At 38.3% G+C, this 27795-nt stretch overlaps 1 long non-coding RNA gene across 1 annotated transcript; it reads right to left on the bottom strand.

Annotated features, from left to right (window-relative positions):
• Nucleotides 1-969: 969 nt before the first annotated feature.
• Nucleotides 970-27795, bottom strand: LOC135968172 (uncharacterized). Its single transcript, XR_010582729.1, has 2 exons — nucleotides 27606-27795; nucleotides 970-1127 (listed from the first exon to the last, which is right to left on the bottom strand). It is a non-coding gene; the product is annotated as an uncharacterized lncRNA (long non-coding RNA).

Raw genomic sequence — 27795 nt, forward strand, 5'->3', positions numbered from 1 at the left:
TTTTTTTGAGACGGAGTGTTGCTCTGTCTTCCAGACTAGGGTGCAGTGGTGTGATCTCAACTCACTGCAACCTCCGACCCCCGGGTTCAAGTCATTCTCCTGCCTCAACCTCCTAAGTAGCTGGGATTACAGGCATGCACCACCACGCCTGGCTAATTTTTGTATTTTCAATAGAGACAGGGTTTCACTATGTTGGCCAGGCTGGTCTTGAACTCCTGACCTCAGGTGATCCACCCTCTTTGGCCCCCCAAAGAGCTGAAATTACAGGCATGAGCCACCACACCCGGCCATCCTTAAAATTTTTAAATGAAGTATACATTATCTCAACTAAAACCTAACTCTTATAACAGCTATTGGAACACATCTTATTTGAAAAGATGTTTTCCATCAGACTAGCAAGACACTATAATTGTCCTCTAATGATTTAGTGGTTAAACAAATAGAAATTGATTTTATTTCACTATGTATATATAGATTAAGTGAGATAAAAATATATGTAAGAAAACATCTGTTTATTGGAATGTTCCTTGTGTTCATATTTTATTAAAATGAATGTGTTAAATTACTCTGACAGAAAATATGTATGCAGTGTACACATATATAATGCCCCCACACTTATTCATATACTCATACATCTTTTACAACAATTAGACTATGGCCATTTGTGTGTGTGTGATAACTGAGACATTCTGGGATAACTGGAAGGGAAAACTCCTTATTGCCTGGAAGTGAGTTCAATGTGATGATTTTATGGACAGACTGCAAGTGGCTGTGTTGTTTAACACAGGGTAGATTTCAAAGTTAAAATGCTAAGCAAGAAAAGAATCAAGCCTAATTCTTGGCGCAACGTAGTAGGGCTATTCAGCCCTAGCTAGCTCAACTTGTGGCAAAGGAAGGAACATGAGGTTTGACTAGTTCCCAGGAACTCTGGAAGCTGTATTATCCCAAATGAAAGAGTTGGACTTGGATGGAAGACAAAAGTTTATTTCTTTTTTGGTTAGACTTCAGTATTCTTTGTTCTTGATCTCTGATCTCTGGGCTGCCTTCCCACCATCTCCAGGCTCTGCAGATCTTGCCAGTCTGGATCTTGTCCACAAACTGGAGTCAGTAAGAAAAAATGCCTGAACCTAAGAAAATCCAAAGCCAAAATATTGTAAATCACTGCCACTGAAGGAGAAAGAAATTATATTTTCCCTTTGTGAACTACGACTGAAGTTTTATGTTGCCTGCCCATCATATTAAACTATGAGATCATGCCTTGGAGTTAGGCATTTTGGCATGTCCTGCAGCTATTGTTTCCATGGTTGTGGTCAAAGCAATTCTGTGGACCCTAATTCACCTTGCTGACCTGGCATCTGGGGTGACTGTCTCCTGATAGGGGGTATTTTGTGAGATACAATTTTAAATGTTACTGTTTTGTTTGGGAAAAGAAACACCACCCCTCTTCCCTTCCAAAACATCTTCAAGAAAAATACACATCAGATCATCATGCACACGACAACTATGAAAAACTGGAATGACTATTCCGTTAGTCTGATTGTCTTGTTTTATAGAGCAAATGGGGAAAAAATGGGATTTGAATGCTAGTGAAACCATCTGTTTATTGATTGCCTAAAAAACAAAAAGCACTTGCCCCAGAATCTTGGATAGAAATGAAACTTGGAACTTCCTTGTTGTTATCTATTGTGTGTCAGAATTTTTGTGGCAACTGAAATGTCACAATTTTTCTTGGAACAACATTCTGGCATCATTTGGTTTATTTATTTTAACTGATGATTTTCATTTCTCATTTTGTATCTAACGACTTCTGACAATGTTTCTTGGAGATAAAAGCGTCGTGGGAAATTATTTGGTTTATGTGACTTTTTCTTATACAATATGCTCAGTTTATTTGGGGGTAGTGGAATGTGGGAGAAGAGGATGGATGTTTGACTTGTTTTTACTAATGATTGCCTTGGTATTTTACAAGATTGATGGCTTGCTTGCTTCAAAGGCATCGCTGTCCCACTTTCCACAAAGGCAGTTGAAGTCTGACTCAGGACTTTAAGAAATCTCAGTGACCTCATGACTTACCTTGCCTCATTCTTGATCTTTTTGCTGTTATGTTGATGTGGGTGTCATGCATTAAAATTGAACAACAATTTTGTTATTGTTGCTGTAAGGCTAGCCTAAGCCAACTCCATAATTTTTTCCCTTTTGATGCAATATTGCCCCACTTTGGATACTTTCATTCTCCCTTTTTACTTTGATTTGATATTAGACAAAAAGCATACACCATTTTTCAAAGTCAATTTTGGGACCTGAAAATATGCACTTTATATTTGGTACTAAAAGGCATGCTCGCTTTATTTTATTTATTATTTTTGTGGTTTTTGTTTGAGGGGAGTGGGTAGTAGGGGTGGCAGAAACCCATTAAATTTAAACTATCGTAGGTTTCAGAACAACATGTTATATTAATTGTGCCATTCATATTAGTAGCTTGATTACATTAAACAAACTTCTGAACTCATTTGCATGTGTAGACACTGCTTTTTTTTTTGTGGTGTTTCTACTGTATGTCCCTTTCATACATTTTATGAAAAATAAAATGTAATTAAATAGTGTGATAGATAAATTCCTGTCAGAACTGTTCTTTAAAAAACAGAGAATTATTCAAGATACTTATAAAAATGATTGATGAGTACAAAATAGAAAAGGATACCTGGGACCAATATTTAGGCATGGATAGTGACTTTGGTGGGTATAGAAGAGAGGTCAGCAAATTCATTCATTAGCCTTATGAGTCAAAAGGCAAAAATCAAAGCTATTATGTAGTTATTTATGTGACAAGAGAATAACATTTTGTATGTTATTATTGAAATTTAAAAAAATAATTATAATAATTAAGTACAATTTTTAAATAAAATATGTGTAGCGTAGTATGTTGAATGGTTAATACTTCCCCTTCCCCCAAAAAGGCATGTTCAATTCTTAATTATTCTAATTATCTGTTAATTGCTTTCTAAATAGTATAAAGAACTAGTTTTCAGGTGGTTTATAAAATTCACCAGCCCTTCTGGATAGTGTTTAACTGAACATTCCACACTCCTTCTTTTCTTTTAAAGAGATCTACTTGCTTTAGTTATTTATCAATCATTCCCACTAAAATGAAGTTTTCTGGCCAATTCCAAAACCTAAAACAGGTCATGATGACCATAAATTTGTAACTGGGAGATAGATTTTGGGAAACAGAGATGTAAAGAAGGCTAGGGGTTATTCCAGGGAAAGCCAGCATGTAATCTTAGAGTTGAATGCCAGGAAACCCAAAAGGATAGAAAAATAAAATATTTGGGCAGGGTGTTAGGGAGAATAATTTTTCAACTAAGAGCAATGCAGAAATAGATTAGGAAGACTTGCTAGAATACAGCTTTGCTCATGGAATAGTGAGAGCAGTTATATTTGAATCCCTAGATTATTGTTCCTGGATTTGCTCTCTAATCCAGAGACTAAAAAAGAGTGGAAGAACTATAGGAATGGGTGTTAGAGGACACCAGAAAACAGGCTGATAAACAAGGCTACACTACTGGCTTGCTGCGCAGTAGAGGAGGGAGTGGGTTAGCAGCCTTCGCTCAAGGCAGAGTGGAATACAGGATCTACTACTCTGGCTAGAAATACTTATGTGTCCCAATTTCTTAATTTATTATTTTATTTATGAAATCTATATAGAAGTCCTTTATTTAAGTTGACTGAAATAGTCACCGAGAATACATAAAAAAAGGGTGAGAGAGTATTTCAATGAGGGCATAAAATAATAACTTCAGGGACACGATTTGAATATGTTATTCATGTCAAGTGTTTATTTCTTCAGGTTCTCTAAATCAAACATCTGTACAAAGGTGCGGTACATTCCTATTCACTGTCTGACACCTTTTCTCTTCTCTATTTTCTTTCTTCTTTAAGACCAGTAGCAATAAATGCGAGAGAAAAACTACATCAGGAAGGGTACCAGGTAAAAATGGTTTAACAACATCAGAATCACATCATGGTCATCATATCTGGAGACATTGTCAGTTATGATCTTTAGTGCTTCTCTGTGATTTATTAAATGCTTGCAAACTATTTTAATGTAAAAATTAATTTAGATACTTTTTCATTTTTTTAGGAGTCAGAAATTCAGGATAAGGTCCATTGACATTTTTAAGCCACTAACAACCCCCAGCACATTGTAAACAAAACTTCACATTGAGATCTTGCATTAAAAGATTTTAAATTAGTTTTATTAAATAAAGTATACTTTTTAAGGACCAATAAAATATCGTTATGTAATTACAAAGACTTTATTTGGACAACTACTTGCTAAATCATCAAATAAATTTTAATATGTGCATGCACAGGATTCAATAACTTTAGAGAAAAGAAAGGAAAATGGTTTTCCAGATGAGGCAACCAAGGCCAACGAAGTTTAATGATTTTCCAGATGCAGTTTTAGCTACTTGAATAGCAAAACTAGAACTCAGGGACCTTTGCTGCCACACCTCGTTGTACAGCTAGTGGAGGTAGAATTGGGATTTAGGTACAATTAGTGAGGGTTTTTTTATTTCTTATTTTTTATTTTTTATTTTTATTTTCTGTTAGATCACAAATTTATTTTTAAAAATAGGTTTTTGAAGAGAAAAGTAAGACAAAAGTTCTGCCCCATAGATAGTAGTGAGTTAGAATACATAATTCATATGTTCACAGTCACCTTCAACAAAGAACTGGTGTATACATTGTAATGTAGAAGAGTAAATTCCTCATTTACTACAACAAACATATTCTAGCAAAAATTATTTTTATAATAAACATAAAGTGTCCAAATACAATTTTTACAACAATCATGTAAAGGAAGATATGCAGTGATCATAGCTTTGTAGTCGAGGTTTATATTCCATGGGAGATAACTATAAAACATTCGTGGTTAAGAGCACAAAAATAATCACAGGAGAGCTTCTTGCCTTTTTCAATAAACAATTCAATTTTATGAAGACAAGAGACAGAGTATGTACAGATTTAACTTAAACAGGAACTTTCCCGCACCTGCCTAACACTTATTTGTTAAGCCTGATTGTTACTGGTATGTTAAATTCTCTGACTGGCTTTCTTATTTTTACAACCAAAGGTAGTTCTAATCCAGAACCTTGATATCTTTATTTTATTTATTTATTTATTTATTTTTAATTTATTTATTATTATTATACTTTAAGTTGTAGGGTACATGTGCATAACGTGCAGGTTTGTTACATATGTATACTTGTGCCATGTTGCTGTGCTGCACCCATCAACTCGTCATTTACATCAGGTATAACTCCCAATGCAATCCCTCCCCCCTCCCCCCTCCCCATGATAGGCCCCGGTGTGTGATGTTCCCCTTCCTGAGTTCCAGTGATCTCATTGTTCAGTTCCCACCTATGAGTGAGAACATGCGGTGTTTGGTTTTCTGTTCTTGTGATAGTTTGCTAAGAATGATGGATTCCAGCTGCATCCAAGTCCCTACAAAGGACACAAACTCATCCTTTTTGATGGCTGCATAGTATTCCATGGTGTATATGTGCCACATTTTCTTAATCCAATCTGTCACTGATGGCCATTTGGGTTGATTCCAAGTCTTTGCTATTGTGAATAGTGCTGCAATAAACATACGTGTGCATGTGTCTTTATAGCAGCATGATTTATAATCCTTTGGGTATATACCCAGTAATGGGATGGCTGGGTTATATGATATGGTACTTCTAGCTCTAGATCCTTGAGGAATCGCCATACTCTTTTCCATAATGGTTGAACTAGTTTACAATCCCACCAACAGTGTAAAAGTGTTCCTATTTCTCCACATCCTCTCCAGCACCTGTTGTTTCCTGACTTTTTAATGATTGCCATTCTAACTGGTGTGAGATGGTATCTCATTGTGGTTTTGATTTGCATTTCTCTGATGGCCAACCAAAACAGCATGGTACTGGTACCAAAACAGAGATATAGACCAATGGAACAGAACAGAGTCCTCAGAAATAATACCACACATCTACAGCCATTTGATCTTTGACAAACCTGAGAGAAACAAGAAATGGGGAAAGGATTCCCTATTTAATAAATGGTGCTGGGAAAATTGGCTAGCCATAAGTAGAAAGCTGAAACTGGATCCTTTCCTTACTCCTTATACGAAAATTAATTCAAGATGGATTAGAGACTTAAATGTTAGACCTAATACCATAAAAATCCTAGAGGAAAACCTAGGTAGTACCATTCAGGACATAGGCATGGGCAAAGATTTCATGTCTAAAACACCAAAAGCAACGGCAGCAAAAGCCAAAATTGACAAATGGGATCTCATTAAACTAAAGAGCTTCTGCACAGCAAAAGACACTACCATCAGAGTGAACAGGCAACCTACAGAATGGGAGAAAATTTTTGCAATCTACTCATCTGACAAAGGGCTAATATCCAGAACCTACAAAGAACTCAAACAAATTTACAAGAAAAAAACAAACAACCCCATCAAAAAGTGGGCAAAGGATATGAACAGACATTTCTCAAAAGAAGACATTCATACAGCCAACAAACACAATTAGTGAGGTTTTAAATTCCGTGCCCTTAGCCACCACCTTCCACTGCTGCTCTGAATGGAGCATACCTCTCTCAAATCTGATCTCTTTTCACTCCTCTACAGACTACTTTCTTTTTGATTGTGGGGTTGATTTTCAGCTTGTCTTTATAAAAAATCTATCAACAAAGAAAACACAAATGTGAATTGTCAGTAGATAGCTAAGTCAGATCTTCTATCCAGAATAGACACAGCTACTTAAGGGAGTTAAGATATAGGACAAAAATCCCAACTTTGCAATACTTTCTTTTTTGAAATTATATTGCTGGATGGTCTAATGAGCCTTTATGTCAGTACATGGGGATATTTCAAAAGAGGATGACACATGTCATTACAACAAATGAATCTGTCTCAGATACTGAACAAGTTCACAGACTTCAATAAATAGTAGTGTTTTTCATCTCTCACCTGTGTTGTGCACACATCACTCCAGTTTTCTGGAAGAGAGGTGATTAACATCTCAGAATAAGACTTGTTTTTAAGTTGAATAGGTTTTTTTTTCCTTTTACAAAGAATACAGATTAATTTTTCATTAAGTACATATGGAGATATCTTGCAATGATGCTTCAGAAAGCCCCATAGACATAGGATAATGTGTCTCCACTTCATCATCAAATGAAAATGAAATACTTGTTTGGGGACCAAGAAAGATAGACCAAGACAGTTGAATTATTCACATCTGAAGGTTTCCAGTTCAAATGTTTTGCAAGCTCATTTGCAGCTGGGTTGCAGCAGGCTCCATCCACGTCTGTCTAATGAAACTCATGCTGAAAATCTCAGTTGGAAGTTCAGGGATTCAGAGCCATTCATCAAACCTCGTCATAATTATTTAATAAGCAACATTAAATGTTCAGTCAAGTCTTTAACTCATCAGTTCAGTTATCACAGTTTAGTGCATGCAAACATCATTTACACGGTTTCCTGCTGAACGATAGAGGATACAAATAAACCCCATAAATTAAACCAACCCTCAAAATAACCTTCTCCTGACTGCCTGCCCCCTGCCTCACCTTGTCAATGCTTGAAATGCTTGAAAAGGGTTTCTCAAACGGACTCCCTCACTAGAAAGATGGGTAGATGGGTGTTTCTTTTAGCTGGTGTCAGTTTCTGTGTGTGTGCATATGCATGCTCTACTGGATCAGGGAAGGTTCACATTTTATCAAGGCTTCATGTGGCTTGCCCCTCTCAGTCTGTCTAGCTGGTGCAGATATGTTCGTCACTAATAAGTAAGCATTTTAAGCATTTAAGTATGCATTTAAGAAGTGAACACTTGGCTCTATTTATTTTTCCCATGATAATCAGGACATATAATCTAAATGATAGAATTTTATGTAGAGGCAGCATATGAGAGAAAATAAAGCAAGGAAATTGAGGAGGAGGAGGAGGAGGAGGCAGAGGAGGAGGAGGAGGAGGAGAAGGAGAAGGAGAAGGAGGAGGGGAAAAGGAAAAGTGAGAAGCAGTCTTTAACATAGACGTTCTCAACTGAGGTTGTAGGACAGACCAATGTGCTGTTACATGTCATGAGTGTGGCACAGGAAATTTGCCAGGAATAAGAGGCTGCAAGTTTTGTAATTTACTCCTAAAATATATTACAACGGATTCAAGGTTATTCCTGTTACAATGTCACTGACTCATACGGATTCTGTTATGCTTTCTTAGGAGGGAGAGAAAGGTTTTGATCACATTAGTGAAGGTATTTTTTATAGAACTCTGTCTCTTTAGGCTGCGGCCCTGGGTATGCTGGCTGTACAGATATCTTATTCTGGTTTGTGTGTGTTTGCACGCATGCACACATGTGCTCATGCTAACACATCTGTGCATGTAAATGAGATTTGTTGCCTTAGGAAACATATGAAAAGAAAATTAGATGCTCAGAACTTAGGTTTCTCCGGTGGTTCCAGTCAAGTGACTGCAAAATTTCTGGACTGCCGTTTAGGCTGTCGGGGATCAGCAAGCTCCACAGCGTTTTTGGGCAGTAGAATGAATGATGTTTGAGGAGCCCTGAGGTCTAGGTTTTCACTCCACTTTTGTCATTAACTAGATATGTACCCACCTGTAAGTCTTGGTTTTTAAAATTACAGTTGGTATGCCAAATTTCTAAAAATTTTGTTAAATGAGTTCTTAAATAGGATATCTCCATGTATACTTTAAAAAAACAAAATGCCCTTCAAATCCTAAAGTTTCTAGTTTCTACCTCAAGCATGAATATACATGAATATATATATATTTATATATACATTCTATATATTCTCTCTCTTTATATATATATCTATATATATGCACACACTCATGCTTAAGGTAGAAACTAGAAACCTTAATATATATGAATTTATACATTTAAGGAGTTCTGATGAGCAGGAATGATTAATACTTTAGAACTATACTCATTATGATTTGGGATATACTCTAACTTTTGGGAGGTGCTCCACCCAAATGATACCAATTGAAAGAATATTCATGATCTTTCCATGGTTGAACATAGCACACTGAAATAAATACCAATATTTTGCACATAATAGTGGACTTGGTGGATATATTGTATTAAAAATGTGCTCTTGAAATTGCCGTTCAAATAATTTCAAGGTCTTATGAAGCATATCATATTTCCTTTGCATTTCGTGTACCCACCTCATGATGTCACTGGGATTCCTTTAGCTGATCCTCAGGAGAAACTCTCTCAACTTACAAGCTCTTCTAATTATGCTGTTCCTCTCCCTGAGCCATTCTTTCTTATTCCTCCCAGAACACACATCTGGTCACTTTGCAGTTATAGTTCAGCTCTGACATATATTGACTTTTCTGAAGAAGTCAAATCTATCTCCAGTTCTCAGTATGCTGCAATTACAACACCATGTTCTCTTCTTCTTTGCACTTGTCACAATGGTAAACTTAGATTTATTTTACTACAATTGTTGATTGTCTGCCCTCCTAGTTCATTACAAATGCCCTAAAATCAGAGAGCAAATCTACTTTGCTCACTGTTGTTTTCTCAGAGCCTCTCTCGGTGCTTATGACTGTAGATCAGTGAATATTTGTGGAAAGGATGGTTCGTTCCTGCTCCCCCACTGGCTTAACCAGGGTTATCCAGAGCTAGGAAACAGTACAGTGCTCAAGGAGTGACTCATCACTCAGCTCATTCAGTGCACATGCAGCCATTATGTCCCCGTTCTAGGCCAGCCTATGGGATGCAGTCATTCAGTGAGAAATGAATCACTTTGGGGAAATTTAAATGAATAGGATTTAAATGACCAGAAAGAAAAAATCAGAGGGCATTCTAAGTCAAAGAGGAAGAACAGCATCACAGAAATGGGAGAGTAAAACATAGTCAAGTGGTAATGCTTCAAGGGGAGTGATGTAAGGAAGACAGAAAATATGTGTAAGAATCATATCGTGGGTTATCTACACAGTTACAAGATGATTAGATGTATCCTTATGGGCATTTGGCAACAGTTGAAATTTTAGTCTTGGCCTAGTCCAGTTGCTTGGAGTTCTTTATAACTTTTTTGTGAAATCTTTCTATTCATAGTTTCACACACTTCATACATAATATTTAATCCTCAGATCTGCCATTTGCCTTTTACAGAGGAGAAATCTGAAATGTATAGCTGCAAATTAACTTGATCTAGGTCCTTGTGTAGTAAATAGTAGAGCTAGAAGTTGAGTCCAGGCAGTCTGTCTCCAGAACCCATACCCTTAACTTGGATGTTGAGTTGTTAGATGTCATTTTCATAAGAGGGCCTGAGGTCTCATCATTTCACTTTGCACCACAGTGCAGATTGTGGCTTCTGTGCACTACAGACTTGTAACAACTTTTGCATCTCTGAAGGAATGTAAATTTCATTTAATAAATTGAATTTCAAAAAGACACAGCACAAGCTTATGAAAATTATTGTTTTACCAATAAGGAGAAAAGAGGCAATACATACTACTGGCTGAGGAGCAATTAACACCATTCTAGCTCTGTTGCCATCCCTAATTATCATGGAATCTGCTCTTTGGCCTGCAGTTTCCTTACCAATAAAATACCAGGTTCAGCTGGATTATCTCTAAGATCCTTTATCACACTACTTTTATGCTCCTCTTCAAATCCTCTTGGTCTCAATCGCTTCTGACTTTGGCCTCTGATACAGGGACTCACAGGCTTTGATCAGCTTCTTGCAGATGTACCTCCCTGGGGCCATGCTGTAGCCCTCTCTGTTTCTGGCCTGGAGCTGTGCTTATGCTAGAATCTGCTTGCATGACCCTGCCTGGAACTCAGCATGCACAACCTGGAAGTCGCCTTTCATCCTCTGGAAGATGATTCTGAATGCAATTCATGAGCCTACTCCAAAGCTCTTGCAGAATTGAGAGTGAGCAAGTGGTCCTGTGGTAACCAGCTCAACAAATCTTTTATTGACTACCCTTCTTTCATGCTTGATTCCCTCTCTTCCTCATTCCTCATAAATTACTCTCATGCAAGGCTTTGTGTTACATTCTCAGTTGAAGATCACACAAGCTAAGAGTGGTGCCTTCCACAGTCAGGTTGTTGACTCTATGATCTAGTAAAATTGACTCTAAGAACATCTTGGTGGGGCTGAGTTGACTGAATAAATTCCTCAGACCCTTTCCAGGCTTTCCAGTTTAACTTTTGGAAAGTTGCTAAGATAATTGTTGGATACTCCTTTAGGAAGTGTTGCATATTTACAGAAGTCAGGAAGAATAAAAACAGGTATTCAAAGGATTATTCTAATCACCCATCAAAGACTACAATGTCACTTTTCTAAAATTAGTTGGAAAGAGATTTTGAACTCTTTCCAACTAATTTGAAAGCTCAAACGTTGAAATTTGAAAGCTCAAATTTCAAGGCATTGTAATTTTTAGCATGAGATTTCCAAATACCTGAGAAATTATATGTTCATAATATTATCTTTCTTAAAGATTATTTCCCAGTAAATGTATATGAGTGTGAGTTTTCAGAAGGAAATATTAAAATCTAGCAAGTTTTGGTTAAGGAGTAATGAAGTTTATGTGGGAAACGTGAGGAGGGAAGAGAAGGAAAGGAGATTAACGAGCCAGTAGGCAGACAGAAGAGACATGATGCTGTGCAAAATTTTAGGATCCCTTGAGGCAAATCTTTTTAATGGAACCTTCATTGACCCCAATAAAGTATTATTATTTCCAAATTCTAGATAAAATCATCTTCATAAATAAGTCCTCAAATATATTCCACAGCAAAGCAGGAAAATGGAAAGAGCATTCAACTTGCGTGATATTGGGTAGTTCATGAACCTTGGTTTACTTATCCCTACAATTAAGATGTTGAATCGCTCAGTTCTTCAAACTCCAGTCTAACAACTGGGTCCTAGAAAACAAATGTCTGTGAGTTTAGACCACTGCTGCCTCTGCTCTTGGTGTTTTTTGAATAACACCGACCATTCTTTGTACTTGCATAGCCTTGAGTTAATGGATCAAACCTTGCAGCTTGTGACATTGTTGTGAAGATCATATGTAATACACATAGAACGATACTTAGTGTACCATGAACCTTTTTGAATTTTAGCATTAAACATCCATGGAAAAATTAAACATAAATGGCTACTGTCTAAGGTATTCTATTATAATGAATATGAAAAGTAGAGTAGAATTGTCTAGTTATCAAAATTATTGGCTCAATAAACAAAACCAATGCTGAAAATTGTTTGAAGAAAATGCAAAATGTCTTAGTTGTCACTACACTCAGGAAGACTTAAGAGTGTGATACAGAGGGCAAAATGGCTATTTCATTGCAAGTTTTCCCTTAACTGCATAGTATTAATGATCAAGTACTCACAATGTTCTGGGCATTTCTATAGATACATTACATGAAATCGCACAACAACCTTACATAGTCACTTGCTGTTCACTGTTCCTAGAGACAGTGTGCTGAGACACAGAGGTTAAGTGACCTGCCCAAAGTAACATAGCTACCAAGTCGGAGAGTTTGGGTTTGAACTTACGCAGTCTGTCTTTGGGATAGGTGCATGTAACCAGTATTTTATACAGACTCTAAAGTTGGCCAAATGGAATTTATAAGCATACTCAAGAGAGAAATACATTACTACTCTATAATCAAAGTTCAAGTCACCTTTTCATCCCCATTTTCTATTACACTCCAGCCCTACTCCATGTTTCAAGAAGTAGAAATGTATTTCAAAATCTTATATGTACCACTCTATCTCTTTTTAAAACATTGCCTCAAATATCCTTTGTACTTGTTTTGCCATTATTTAAGGCCTGTCATGTGGCCCAATTATTTCAAAAGGCTTTCTCAAACTTTTTCAGCCCAAACTGACACACCTCTCCACTGAAAAAACACCACATTTCCAGTTTTTATTGATAATATTTTAAAAATCATCCTACGGGTTTTAATTTCTGGTAGGTCAAATATCAACTACCATAATCCATATAAACTAAAAGTTATCTGGCATTCACTTCTTTTGCTTTAGTTAAAGAATAAAGAATTCTTAGGACCAAAAAGTGAGAAAACCACTGTGTGAATTAGTCTCAGGCATGATAGGTCCATTTCCTGCTGTAATTGTTATGAAATTCAAAGCACTTATATTATTTGTCCCTGGCTGGGCATAGGTTTTAGTTCTAGCTCTAGAAGGTAACTTTTGTTGCCCTGAAGGACTTGATCAAAATTAGTTTGTTCCTTCCTTGGCTTTTCTTCTATTTTTGTCTACTTTGTTTTCCCTTTTTTTCTCTAGTTCTTTTTTTTTTTAATCATTTTAAAAAAATCTAATTCATTAGTATTTGTTTTGTTTATCTCATTTTTGTCTAATATTGTAATTTGAAACCACTGTACTGATCAGTTCATTAGATAGACTTTGTACCTGGTTTTCTTTTGAGGCAATATGGACCTAGCTTGTTACCAGCTTTTCCCAATTTTAAGCTATCCACGGGATACCTTGCCTCCAAAGCCAACAGTAAGTCTAACATGCTGAATGGCCTTTCAGCCATCTCTGCTAAGGAGGAGACCCATATTAGCAACTACTGGCTCCTCAAGATCATTGGGAAGAATACCTTCACAAAGATGAAGTTGTCCCTGACTACAAGACCAAGGAAAATGAATTAATGTCCCTGGGTTACAAAAGGGAAGATATACAGGACTCATTAATGGGCCACAAATACAATGAGGTAATGTCTACCCATCTGTTCTTGAGCTATAAGAAAGTTGAGCTGGAGGACTATACCATCACCTTGAAGTCCCTGCCTCACCTACCAGCAGAATTTGTGGTATGGCATGACCCCAGCAATAGCCAGAGCCAGAAAGGGACACTGAAAGATTCTTCACCTTCATCTACAGACACCTGTGTTTTGGGTCCACCAGAAAGAATTGGCATGAAGCTGAAAGCAGTGTGGAGATGATTGAAACTAATGTGATGAGGAGCCAAAGTGGCAATAAAAAACAAGAATGAATGAATGTGGGGAGGTCAAGCCATACTTCCTGAATTTTACATGGGATATGAAGATCATGAGAACCAAGGAATATAGTGAGATAGTGTGAGCTTCTGTGCCCTCTCTGGACATGCTACCCTCAATCTTTTCCAGACATTCATGATTTTTATGTTCAGGAATTGTTTGTGTTCAGGGATTTCTATGGATACGTCATCATGTAGCATGATCAATTATTAACTCAATCACTAGCATCTCTTTTTATTTTCTGGAGAATGGGGCAGCTGAATGTTCTAAGCTTCTAATCACAGCTTGATCCTCTTGGTGACCAGTCCCATTCAGGTGCCCAACAACAGTCTCTTCATCAGAACAAAACACACCCCAATCACCTAGGAAATTCCAAAGGATAAGATACTTTGTGTCAGAAACTGGGGTCAAACACAGTGTATAGAAGAAAAGATGCACTTGGTACCTCTATCACCCAGAAAATTACAAAGGATTTAGGAGCTTGGTGGCAGTTATTGGGGCAGAGACCACATACATATTTCTTATTATACCACAAAAACACATCTTTACAGCCAAAATTGTTAAATATGTTTTAGAAGGGGTATTTGAAAAGAGATATTGAAAGTTGTTTTGAAGGAGCTGGGTTGTGGGGAAGAAACGTAAGAAATTGGGAATTACCCTTCTATGCAGACTTTCCTAACAGTTTTAGAAAAACTCACAAGAATTTTAGTGTTGCTGACATGTTTTAATTACCATCAAAATGTCCACAATAGGATAATGAAGTCCTAGAAACCAGAATGTTGGGAGTTAGAAAAGTGATGTGATTATGGTCACCCAAAGTAGCTTGGGGAGTCACTTAACTGTGACCAAATTTTCTGACTGTGTATTATAGCAAGAGTTAGGCCTTCACAGTGAGATTTTTTTTTCTCTTTATAATAGAAGTATGGAGTAGTCACTCTAAAAAGCTTAATTGAGGTAGGAGCCAGCCTGAGTTTCCAAGAGGTACTCCATGGTCAGTCAGATGCCCTGGAGTTCCCAGAGCTAAGATTTATGGCAAGAGACAGCAGCCCAGAGGGATGTAGTGGATGGCAAGAAAAGTGGCTTTTAAAAGCAAGTTGCGGGTTCTCAAGTTCTCATCTCCAATGTGGGCACTGAATTGATGATATTAGAAACCCATAAGGGAGCTTCGCCAAGGGTTCCTTTGCAACCTAAGGAGCATCCCACAAAGCCAGCAGGTACCCATCACCCTCAATCTGCCTCCTCCACAGTCTTCTGGGTGTTGATCATCTTGACATCCCATAATGTTTTGCATTCTAAGTACATTTTATGAGCTTTATTCTCTTCCCACACTTGGATCAAAAAGTCATTGAGTTTAGAACCAAGCTTTATTCCTCTTTTCTTCTGTGTCCAAAGCCTTGTAAATTTATCTATAAATTGTTGACTTAATAAATAAATATTAATAAATTGATGGTACTAAACCAAAGGTAAGATATTTTATAGTTATTTATTAAAGACTTGGGCTGAGTCTTTGAAGAATGTAATTTAAATATAAATAGGATGAAGGATGGGGTTGCAATTTTATCAAAGGCAAAGAAGATGCACATAAAATGGAAGAGTTGAAGTAGGGGCATTGGGCATGTGATTCAATGAACTGGCTCACACCTGAGGCATAAGGAATATAAAATAGGTATAGTTTATTCATATTTTGTAAGTCCTACTATAATATTGGTATTTGTGGAAGGTGCACAGAGAATGTACATGATATATTAAGTGGTTTACATTTATAGATATCAGTTGAATACATGAAGAACATCAGTGAGTCAGGATATTTATAGATTGAGGTACACTAAAACAACTATAAAACATAGAGATTTTGTAGAGTGGAAGGAAAAGTATAATTTGAAGAATGTCTAGATACCTATTGCTGCAATATCTATTGCCCAAAACTTAGTAGCTTAAGACAATCCATCTTTCATGATTCTATGGGTTGACTGGAATCAGCTAAAAGGCTATTACTTGGGATCCATCATGCAGTTGTCATAAAATGGTGTCTGAACCTGGAGTTGTCTGAAGGTTTGACTCAGCTGTGTACCCAACATGGCTTACTCAGTTGATTCTTGCTGTCAGCTGGGAACTCAGCTGGTCTGCCAACTGGAGAATTTACATGTGGCCTTTTTTTGGCAAATTGGCTTTCAGTATTTTAACGAGCTTCCCAGCGGAGAGTCATATAATTTTTTCTAAGATATTTGGATGGAAGTTGCAAGTCTTATGACTTTCCAATGAAAGTCTCAAAACTTGGGGGGGGCGGAGCAAGATGGCCGAATAGGAACAGCTCCAGTCTCCAATTCCCAGCGTGAGCGACACAGAAGACCGGTGATTTCTGCATTTTCAACTGAGGTACTGGGTTCATCTCACTGGGGAGTGCCGGACGATCGGTGCTGGTCAGCTGCTGCAGCCCGACCAGCGAGAGCTGAAGCAGGGCGAGGCATTGCCTCACCTGGGAAGCGCAAGGGGGAAGGGAATCCCTTTTCCTAGCCAGGGGAACTGAGACACACAACACCTGGAAAATAGGGTAACTCCCACCCCAATACTGCACTTTAAGCAAACAGGCACACCAGGAGATCATATCCCACACCTGGCTGGGAGGGTCCCACACCCACGGAGCCTCCCTCATTGCTAGCACAGCAGTCTGTGATCTACCGGCAAGGCAGCAGTGAGGCTGGGGGAGGGGTGCCCGCCATTGCTGAGGCTTAAGTAGGTAAACAAAGCTGCTGGGAAGCTCGAACTGGGTGGAGCTCACAGCAGCTCAAGGAAACCTGCCTGTCTCTGTAGACTCCACCTCTGGGGACAGGGCAATAACAAACGCAGCCGAAACCTCTGCAGACGCAAACGACTCTGTCTGACAGCTTTAAGAGAGCAGTGGATCTCCCAACACGGAGGTTGAGATCTGAGAAGGGACAGACTCCCTGCTCAAGTGGGTCCCTGACCCCTGAGTAGCCTAACTGGGAGACATCCCCCACTAGGGGCAGTCTGACACCCCACACCTCACAGGGTGGAGTACACCCCTGAGAGGAAGCTTCCAAAGCAAGAATCAGACAGGTACACTCGCTGTTCAGAAATATTCTATCTTCTGCAGCCTCTGCTGCTGATACCCAGGCAAACAGGGTCTGGAGTGGACCTCAAGCAATCTCCAACAGACCTACAGCTGAGGGTCCTGACTGTTAGAAGGAAAACTATCAAACAGGAAGGACACCTACACCAAAACCCCATCAGTACATCACCATCGTCAAAGACCAGAGGCAGATAAAACCACAAAGATGGGGAAAAAGCAGGGCAGAAAAGCTGGAAATTCAAAAAATAAGAGCGCATCTCCCCCAGCAAAGGAGCGCAGCTCATCGCCAGCAACGGATCAAAGCTGGACGGAGAATGACTTTGATGAGATGAGAGAAGAAGGCTTCAGTCCATCAAATTTCTCAGAGCTAAAGGAGGAATTACGTACCCAGCGCAAAGAAACTAAAAATCTTGAAAAAAAAGTGGAAGAATTGATGGCTAGAGTAATTAATGCAGAGAAGGTCATAAACGAAATGAAAGAGATGAAAACCATGACACGAGAAATACGTGACAAATGCACAAGCTTCAGTAACCGACTCGATCAACTGGAAGAAAGAGTATCTGCGATTGAGGATCAAATGAATGAAATGAAGCGAGAAGAGAAACCAAAAGAAAAAAGAAGAAAAAGAAATGAACAAAGCCTGCAAGAAGTATGGGATTATGTAAAAAGACCAAATCTATGTCTGATTGGGGTGCCTGAAAGTGAGGGGGAAAATGGAACCAAGTTGGAAAACACTCTTCAGGATATCATCCAGGAGAATTTCCCCAACCTAGTAGGGCAGGCCAACATTCAAATCCAGGAAATACAGAGAACGCCACAAAGATACTCCTCGAGAAGAGCAACTCCAAGACACATAATTGCCAGATTCACCAAAGTTGAAATGAAGGAAAAAATCTGAAGGGCAGCCAGAGAGAAAGGTCGGGTTACCCACAAAGGGAAGCCCATCAGACTAACAGCAGATCTCTCGGCAGAAACTCTCCAAGCCAGAAGAGAGTGGGGGCCAATATTCAACATTCTTAAAGAAAAGAATTTTAAACCCAGAATTTCATATCCAGCCAAACTAAGTTTCGTAAGTGAAGGAGAAATAAAATCCTTTACAGATAAGCAAATGCTTAGAGATTTTGTCACCACTAGGCCTGCCTTACAAGAGACCCTGAAGGAAGCACTAAACATGGAAAGGAACAACCGGTACCAGCCATTGCAAAAACATGCCAAAATGTAAAGACCATCAAGGCTAAGAAGAAACTGCATCAACTAACGAGCAAAATAACCAGTTAATATCACAATGACAGGATCAAGTTCACACATAACAATCTTAACCTTAAATGTAAATGGACTAAATGCTCCAATTAAAAGACACAGACTGGCAAACTGGATCAAGAGTCAAGACCCATCAGTCTGCTGTATTCAGGAGACCCATCTCACATGCAGAGACATACATAGGCTCAAAATAAAGGGATGGAGGAAGATTTACCAAGCAAATGAAGAACAAAAAAAAGCGGGGGTTGCAATACTAGTCTCTGATAAAACAGACTTTAAACCATCAAAGATCAAAAGAGACAAAGAAGGCCATTACATAATGGTAAAGGGATCAATTCAACAGGAAGAGCTAACTATCCTAAATATATATGCACCCAATACAGGAGCACCCAGATTCATAAAGCAAGTCCTTAGAGACTTACAAAGAGACTTAGACTCCCATACAATAATAATGGGAGACTTCAACACTCCACTGTCAACATTAGACAGATCAACGAGACAGAAAGTTAACAAGGATATCCAGGAATTGAACTCATCTCAACTCTCCACCCGAAATCAACAGAATATACATTCTTCTCAGCACCACATCGTACTTACTCCAAAATCGACCACGTAATTGGAAGTAAAGCACTCCTCAGCAAATGTACAAGAACAGAAATTATAACAAACTGTCTCTCAGACCACAGTGCAATCAAACTAGAACTCAGGACTAAGAAACTCAATCAAAACCGCTCAACTACATGGAAACTGAATAACCTGCTCCTGAATGACTACTGGGTACATAACGAAATGAAGGCAGAAATAAAGATGTTCTTTGAAACCAATGACAACAAAGATACAACATACCAGAATCTCTGGGACACATTTAAAGCAGTGTGTAGAGGGAAATTTATAGCACTAAATGCCCACAAGAGAAAGCAGGAAAGATCTAAAATTGACACCCTAACATCGCAATTAAAAGAACTAGAGAAGCAAGAGCAAACACATTCGAAAGCTAGCAGAAGGCAAGAAATAACTAAGATCAGAGCAGAACTGAAGGAGAGAGAGACACAAAAAACTCTCCAAAAAATCAATGAATCCAGGAGTTGGTTTTTTGAAAAGATCAACAAAATTGACAGACCACTAGCAAGACTAATAAAGAAGAAAAGAGAGAGGAATCAAATCGACGCAATTAAAAATGATAAAGGGGATATCACCACCGACCCCACAGAAATACGAACTACCATCAGAGAATACTATAAACACCTCTATGCAAATAAACTGGATAATCTAGAAGAAATGGATAATTTCCTGGACACTTACACTCTTCCAAGACTAAACCAGGAAGAAGTTGAATCCCTGAATAGACCAATAGCAGGCTCTGAAATTGAGGCAATAATTAATAGCCTACCAACCAAAAAAGTCCAGGACCAGATGGATTCACAGCTGAATTCTACCAGAGGTACAAGGAGGAGTTGGTACCATTCCTTCTGAAACTATTCCAATCAATAGAAAAAGAGGGAATCCTCCCTAACTCATTTTATGAGGCCAACATCATCCTGATGCCAAAGCCTGGCAGAGACACAACAAAAAAAGAGAATTTTAGATCAATATCCCTGATGAACATCGATGCAAAAATCCTCAATAAAATACTGGCAAACCGGATTCAGCAACACATCAAAAAGCTTATCCACCATGATCAAGTGGGCTTCATCCCTGGGATGCAAGGCTGGTTCAACATTCGCAAATCAATAAACATAATCCAGCATATAAACAGAACCAAAGACAAGAACCACATGATTATCTCAATAGATGCAGAAAAGGCTTTTGACAAAATTCAACAGCCCTTCATGCTAAAAATGCTCAATAATTTCGGTATTGATGGAACGTACCTCAAAATCATAAGAGCTATTTATGACAAACCCACAGCCAATATCATACCGAATGGGCAAAAACTGGAAAAATTCCCTTTGAAAACTGGCACAAGACAGGGATGCCCTCTCTCACCACTCCTATTCAACATAGTGTTGGAAGTTCTGGCTAGGGCAATTAGGCAAGAGAAAGAAATCAAGGGTATTCAGTTAGGAAAAGAAGAAGTCAAATTGTCCCTGTTTGCAGATGACATGATTGTATATTTAGAAAACCCCATTGTCTCAGCCCAAATTCTCCTTAAGCTGATAAGCAACTTCAGCAAAGTCTCAGGATACAAAATTAATGTGCAAAAATCACAAGCATTCTTATACACCAGTAACAGACAAACAGAGAGCCAAATCAGGAATGAACTTCCATTCACTATTGCTTCAAAGAGAATAAAATACCTAGGAATCCAACTTACAAGGGATGTAAAGGACCTCTTCAAGGAGAACTACAAACCACTGCTCAGTGAGATAAAAGAGGACACAAACAAATGGAAGAACATACCATGCTCATGGATAGGAAGAATCAATATCGTGAAAATGGCCATACTGCCCAAGGTAATTTATAGATTCAATGCCATCCCCATTAAGCTACCAATGAGTTTCTTCACAGAATTGGAAAAAACTGCTTTAAAGTTCATATGGAACCAAAAAAGGGCCCGCATCTCCAAGACAATCCTAAGTCAAAAGAACAAAGCTGGAGGCATCACGCTACCTGACTTCAAACTATACTACAAGGCTACAGTAACCAAAACAGCATGGTACTGGTACCAGAACAGAGATATAGACCGATGGAACAGAACAGAGTCCTCAGAAATAATACCACACATCTACAGCCATCTGATCTTTGACAAACCTGAGAGAAACAAGAGGGAAAGGATTCCCTATTTAATAAATGGTGCTGGAAGAATTGGCTAGCCATAAGTAGAAAGCTGAAACTGGATCCTTTCCTTACTCCTTATACGAAAATTAATTCAAGATGGATTAGAGACTTAAATGTTAGACCTAATACCATAAAAATCCTAGAGGAAAACCTAGGTAGTACCATTCAGGACATAGGCATGGGCAAAGACTTCATGTCTAAAACACCAAAAGCAACGGCAGCAAAAGCCAAAATTGACAAATGGGATCTAATTAAACTAAAGAGCTTCTGCACAGCAAAAGAAACTACCATCAGAGTGAACAGGCAACCTAGAGAATGGGAGAAAATTTTTGCAATCTACTCGTCTGACAAAGGGCTAATATCCAGAACCTACAAAGAACTCAAACAAATTTACAAGAAAAAAACAAACAACCCCATCAAAAAGTGGGCAAAGGATATGAACAGACACTTCTCCAAAGAAGACATTCATACAGCTAACAGACACATGAAAAAATGCTCATCATCACTGGCCATCAGAGAAATGCAAATCAAAACCACAATGAGATACCATCTCACACCAGTTAGAATGGCGATCATTAAAAAGTCAGGAAACAACAGGTGCTGGAGAGGATGTGGAGAAATAGGAACACTTTTACACTGTTGGTGGGATTGTAAACTAGTTCAACCATTATGGAAAACAGTATGGCGATTCCTCAAGGATCTAGAACTAGATGTACCATATGACCCAGCCATCCCATTACTGGGGATATACCCAAAGGATTATAAATTATGCTGCTATAAAGACACATGCATTCGTATGTTTACTGCAGCACTATTCACAATAGCAAAGACTTGGAATCAACCCAAATGTCCATCAGTGACAGATTGGATTAAGAAAATGTGGCACATATACACCATGGAATACTATGCAGCCATCAAAAAGGATGAGTTTGTGTCCTTTGTAGGGACATGGATGCAGCTGGAAACCATCATTCTTAGCAAACTATCACAAGAACAGAAAACCAAACACCGAATGTTCTCACTCATAGGTGGGAACTGAACAATGAGATCACTTGGACTCAGGAAGGGGAACATCACACACCGGGGCCTATCATGGGGAGGGGGGAGGGGGGAGGGATTGCATTGGGAGTTATACCTGATGTAAATGACGAGTTGATGGGTGCAGCACACCAACATGGCACAAGTATACGTATGTAACAAACCTGCACGTTATGCACATGTACCCTACAACTTAAAGTATAATAATAATAAATAAATTTTAAAAAAAAAGTCTCAAAACTTCACTTTACCGCATTTCATTGGTCAATACAAGTCACTAAGATCAGCATAAATGCAAATGGATAGAGATTGAACTTCACTTGATGTGAATAGGAGCAGACACATAAAGAGAAGGAAGAAATTGATGATAGTCATCTTTTACTATCTGCGACAGAGAATTAAAAAAAATTACTGAATAGCTTTTTAAAAAAAGTATTGATTTAAGAGGTATTTCCTGACCACCTGTAGTGTTCCAGATTTTAGGAATTGTAATAGCAATATTACAGTGGAAAAAATAAAAGTTTTGACTTTGTGAAGGTTGTATCCAAGTACAGAAAACAATTAGAAGCAAATAATCCATGGTCAGAGAATGATGAATGCTATGAAAAAAAATAAAATAGGGTAAATAATAGAGAATAATGGGGATAGCAACTTGGAGTTCTCAAAAAGACCTCTCTTAGAAAGTAAAATAAGGATAGATTCTTAATCTATTCTTATACAGGGAGTGGGCTGTGCTATTATCTGGGGAAAGGTGCTATAGGCAGACAGGTAGGGATATGCTTGGCAGAGCATCAGGGCAGCCCGCATGGTTAGAATTATATGAGAGAGGAGAAAGAGGTTAAAAGTGAATTTGGCAGGAACCAGATAATTTAGCAGCTTGTAATCCATGAAGAAAAATATATTTTCATTTTGATTTTATTTTAACTATGAAGAGAAGTCATTGAAGAACAGGGGAGACCTATGGTTTGACTTATATTTTATATGATTGAATATAGCTGTTGTGTACAGACTAGACTATGGGGCCGAAAGAGGTGGGTGGGCATCAGGGCAAAAATGGAAGCCAAGAGAACAATTAGGAGGTTTGCAGTGGTTCAGGAAATAGTTGATGGTGGCTTGGCTTAGAATATTGGTATTGCAAAACTTAAAACAAAATTTATTCAGTTATATTTTGAAGGTATAGACAACATTATTTGTTGATAAACTGGAGTGGTAAGTCAAAGACGACTCTAAGATTTTGGCCCTGAGTGAATAAGTGAATAGTGGTTTTTTTTCTGAGACAGAATTTCTGAGGAAACAACAGCATTGAAGGGATAGAAGGCAATTGATTGCTTTTTTCTTCCTTTTTTACCTTAAATACAATGAAATGCACAGATCTTAAGTATACTTTCACTGAGTTTTGACAGTTGCATACATCTGTTTAACCTAAACTCCTACAAAACATTAAACATGACCTTCATCTTAGAATGTTTCGTCACTCCTTCCCAGTTCATCTTCATTCTATCCACACAAATGACTACCTTGACTCTTTTTTCCCCATTTGAGGCTCCTTTCACTTGTTCAAGAACTTTATATAGGTGGAATCATATGACTCTGCTTACTCAGGAGAAGGTAGGTGGCTTTTTGAAACACTATGTTCAATATCTTCATTAGATATCCATGTGAAAGATGCCATGCAAGCAGGATCAACTAAAGACAGCCAGTAAGGAACCTTATTGACAAAGGTAGTAGCATAGGGTCTAAGTGAAAATGTACGAGAGGAGTCTTGCAGGAGGTGAGTTTTGAACATAGTTTTCTGAGATGATGCTTTTTAATTGGTAGACTATTTGAGAAATGACACCAGGATGGCAACATGTTTTGTCAGAAATCCATATTAGGAGGAGCAAAAAAATTGGATGAGCCTTTCAATGACAGGTCTTGTAAGTTAAAAAAAAAAAAAAAGGACTAAGAAGAGTGAATTAAATCTCTTAGGCAATGTCAGTAGATAAAGAAAATAATGTGTAGGGAAATTATTCCTGCAAACTTCTATTCCAGCATTGATTTGATAATCTCAGGCTAGTTGTGGAGTACCAAACTCAGCACATGGAACTTTGTCCATTCAACATAGTCTTGTAAAACCATGGTGAGGGGTTACAGTTTGACAGCAGCCTTGTTATGTGAAAGAAATTGCAATTTTTAATCACTTGCTTTGGGTGATACAGTGGATAACCGACTCAGAAGAGATGGTTGTTATTTATTGCAGGTTGTGGGTGGTCTGTCTGCTTGGCACAGTCAATCTGGAGCTCTGAAAGTAAGCCAGAAGAAGGTTTCGTTTTGCTTTTTTTCTCTTTTCAAAGGCAATTGGAGAGTGGGTCTTAATCCTGGAACTGATATCACAGAAAGTCACAACTTTGCCCTTTTCTCTTAAGATACAAAATAGCAAAAGAAAGCTCATTTAAGAATATATTATCTATCAGACAGATGTCTGTAGGGAGTGATTTGACGGATCCTGGAAAACTCTTCTGCCCCAAAATATCTCCTCCTCCTTGAAATCTGTCGTGCTTTACTTTGGAGCGTGAAGGCTTTGGGGATTCCGAGAGTCTCTGCTGCCTTTGTAAATACCTTGGGGAGGGAGAACATATTAAGTTCTCATCAGTTGGGGGATTTATTTCATTTATCTTGAGGGCAAAGCCCTGTGGGAACAGAAAAAGCAGAAGGGAGGTGGTGATGCTAAAAGGAATAGAGCCTTGAAGTGGGGGCAGTTTGTAAGGGCGCACCCCAGGGAGGTCTTGTTGACTTCAGCATTTCACCACGGTCTGGGTGTGCCCATCTCACTGCACTCAGATTCCCTTCTGAGGCTGTTCATCTATTTCTCTCCTCCCCCTCTTTAATGTGTTGCAAACTCTACCTCTTAGCCATTATCCGAAGCACTTATGCATACTCATCCATCAGGAAGTGTCCCTTTCTCCCTTTTGCCCTCTCTGTGTCCTTTTGGCTCGCCTTCTTTCTGCTCCATTTAGAAATGTTGACAAGGCATTGTTCACTGCTGACTAGTTTGGTTTTTAAGTTTAGTTATTAAGCGGCTCTTTTGTTGTTATTGTTGTTTTCTGCAGCATTGGATCTTAATAGCTGCTGAACTGCAAATAATGGAAAAAGCAAACAACTAGAAAAAGAATGTTGAGAAGTAATATTTCCCGAATAATGACACCTGAGTTGGCAGAGCAGGGGACATTTCAGTAGTTTGGGTTGTGGAGGAGATAACTGTTAAAATCATTGAGGCTGGAATTCCATTAGGTACAGTGGGGAATTAGGAAGTTTATGTGTCTCCTATTTTTAGTGGAGAAAACCGAGAGACACTAATAGCACTGGCTTGCTGCATGTTTGAAATATTCACAGGTATTAGTAGAGAAAAGGGTTTAAGTAAAGAATAATATTGGAAAAAGGGCAAATGTGTGTGTGTGGGGGTGTTTGAGCTCGGAAAAAAGGAGATGTTGGTGGAGTCTCTAAAGTACCTGATGATGGTGGCAAAAACGTATACAAAATCTTATACATTTCCCCATTTGACTGTGGTTAAAGACAGGGGAATACAGAGAATGAAAGTAAGCCTTAACCAATTTAAGAACCAGTTTTCTATTCTTCTTTCTCTAAAACTTTGCTTTTATGATCATGAAAAATCAATAATTTGGGGATTTAAAAAGTCATATACATCCCATAGAGAAGGAAGGCTTCTTATTAGGGTGTAGAGTAATTACGCTAGCAAGCAGAGGATATGTACAAACAGTTACTTTGCTAATTGTTCTTCCTCAGTAGCCGAGAGTAACCAGCTTTCTTTAGCCTGGTGTGGGACAGATGACAGCTTGCCTCCCTACACCAAGTAGTCTTGGCTAGATTTAGAATTGTTCCTCAGTCAAGAATTAACTAAGCCTGGCCATGATCTCTAGGCTAAGGACAACTATGATGTATCACTTTAGTATATAGGATTATTGTAAGACAGGCCCATAGTCACCCTGGTAAAGATAGATATAGTACCATGATTTAACTTCAGAAAAAGAAATGACATTGGAAGACATGGAAATGGATGGCCTTGCTTTATTGATGAATCCAGGTGTCCACAGCATCCAGAATCAGAGACCTATAAAAGTACAGTAATCCTTATCTCTGTGAAACTTGAGACTGGTATATGATTTCTATATGCTCAGAAACCTGTTCCAGCCTGGCTAATTAAACCCAATGTTACCTTAGCACATCTGGCTGAAAGGAAGAACCTTGGAATGCAGGGAGATGCAGATTCTGGGAAACAGATTCTCATGGAGCATAACAGTGAAAAACAGAAGTAAGAGCCAGTTATCAAGCACTTTTATGTACCAGACTCCATCCTAACTGCTTTTGTACATTTTCTCATTTAGTTCTTATAATCATTATGTGAGATAGGCATCAAGAATCTCACTTTCATGTTAAGAAAACTGCATTCAAAGAAATAGAACAACTTGTCTACTTAGAACACAATTTACAAGTAGTCAAAAGAGGACTCAAACCCATACCTGTCTGACCTGAAAGGCCATGTTATTAATCACAAAGTTTAATCTTTTATGAAGCAAAAGAATGAGCTCGACATTGGTTTTGGTTTTTCACCCCAGATCAACACATTTGAGAAATGTTTTACACTGTGAAATTGCATGCTGCCTTGTATACTTTGAACATTTATGCAATTTGAGCCAGTTATATTTTGATGCATCTATCATAATCTTTCCTAGAGGAAAGAGGGAGGGTTGATTGACAGAGGAAATCCCACATTTACCATTAATTTGTGAAAAAAAATTCAATTTTAAATGTCTAACAAATTGAATTAAATTGAGAAGGGTCATAAGAGCTTATCAGTTGAGGTCGTCATGACGGCAGTAAAGAAAGTAGTTAGGAGGCTGATTTTATATTAGCTGGCAAGCCAGCCAGGTCACTCTATTAAAATTCTAAGAAAGCCTACATGGAAATGCTGCTCAATGTGACAATTAAATGTGATATGTAATTTATTCCACTACCCATTACACTGATGTGCTGAGGTAGCCACTAAAAATGAAAGCTACAGGAACGATGAATACAGTATAGTGTAGCATGCATATGGTGGGACCATGTGGTTTGTTTCATTAAAACATATTAGTCCTTGCTATTTTCCTCTCTTTGGTGGCCAAGTCTTAACTTTCAGCTGTAAACTCAGTTCTAATACATTTTTCCAACCTTGTTTATCATCCATGTATAATTAGAAATTATAACTGGTTTCCCTGTTTTCTAGCATTGAAATGCCATCCAGTCATTCACATCTCAAGGATATTGTATATACAGTTATGTTACTTGGCAGTTTAAAGTTACATATGCATGTATTTTTATCTTGAGCAAGCAAAGAAGCAGGCTCACCTGAAGCCCTCTTTGTGAAGGTCCACTGGCTTGACCTGGAGGCAAGAGAACTAGTGTCTGTTGTCAGTTCTGTGGTTCACTGGCTGTAGCATGTAGAAGCAATCACACCCTCTCCCTGGGCTTTAGTTTGCTGTTTTTGTAAGACTTCTCTAATTCCAAAAGGCTCTTCTGCATGAACTTCCAATGGTCC

Source organism: Macaca fascicularis, chromosome 18, assembly GCF_037993035.2.
Source record: "Macaca fascicularis isolate 582-1 chromosome 18, T2T-MFA8v1.1".
Lineage (NCBI taxonomy): Eukaryota > Metazoa > Chordata > Mammalia > Primates > Cercopithecidae > Macaca > Macaca fascicularis.